The sequence below is a fragment of the Chrysochloris asiatica genome, unplaced genomic scaffold (assembly GCF_000296735.1).
Source record: "Chrysochloris asiatica unplaced genomic scaffold, ChrAsi1.0 scaffold00040, whole genome shotgun sequence".
Classification (NCBI taxonomy): domain Eukaryota; kingdom Metazoa; phylum Chordata; class Mammalia; order Afrosoricida; family Chrysochloridae; genus Chrysochloris; species Chrysochloris asiatica.
Window position 1 is genome coordinate 13984887 of NW_006408558.1, and position 969 is coordinate 13985855.

The following is a 969-nucleotide window of genomic DNA, read 5'->3' on the forward strand; positions in this document are numbered from 1 at the left end:
CTTCCTTCAGAAGCATCAATAAAAAGTGTCGTAAGGGACAGTGCCTGCCTTTGTCTGGGCCAGGCATGCAGCAGTGTGTTTGTGTGTGTGTTGTGGGGGGGGGGCTGTAGGCTCACAGGGCACTCTGTAGGTTAATAGGAATAAGGGCTATGTCATAGTCTCCTAAGGCATTCTGGTGGCACAATGGCTAAGCACTTGACTGCTAAAAAAAGCTTGGTGTTTTGCACCCACCAGTGGCTCTTGGGAGAAAGTCCTAGAGATCTACTCTTGTCAAGATTAAAACACAAAACCCCCAACCCAAACCAAATTGCCATCACCTTCATTCCCACTTATAACGACTCTACATAGGGTTTCTGAGACTAAATCTTGACTGTAGTAGACAACCTCATCTTTCTCCTATAGAGTAGCTGGTGGGCTTAACTGCTGACCTTGTGGTTAGTGGTTCAGTGTTCATCCTATACAACCATCAGAACTGCTTCCTATAAAGATGGCAGCCTAGGAAACCCTGTGGGGCAGTTCTACTCCATTACACCAGGGGACGCTGTGAGTGGATGATCTATATGAGTATATATGAGTATATAGTGACACAATAGATGACAGCCTGGGAAACCCTGTGGGCAGTTCTCCTCCGTTACACCAGGGGGCGCTGTGAGTGGATGATCTATAAGAGTATATACAAGTATATAGTGACATAATAGATGACAGCCTAGGAAACTCTGTGGGGCAGTTCTCCGCCGTTACACCAGTGGGCGCTGTGAGTGGATGATATATAAGCGTATATATGAGTATATAGTGACACAATAGATGACAGCCTAGGAAACTCTGTGGGTCAGTTCTCCTCCTCCGTTACACCAGGGGGCCCTGTGAGTGGATGATATATAAGAGTATATATGACAAGGGACTCATTTCCAGAATATACAGGAAACTGCAACACCTCTACAAGAAAAAGAACAAATAACCCAATTAAAA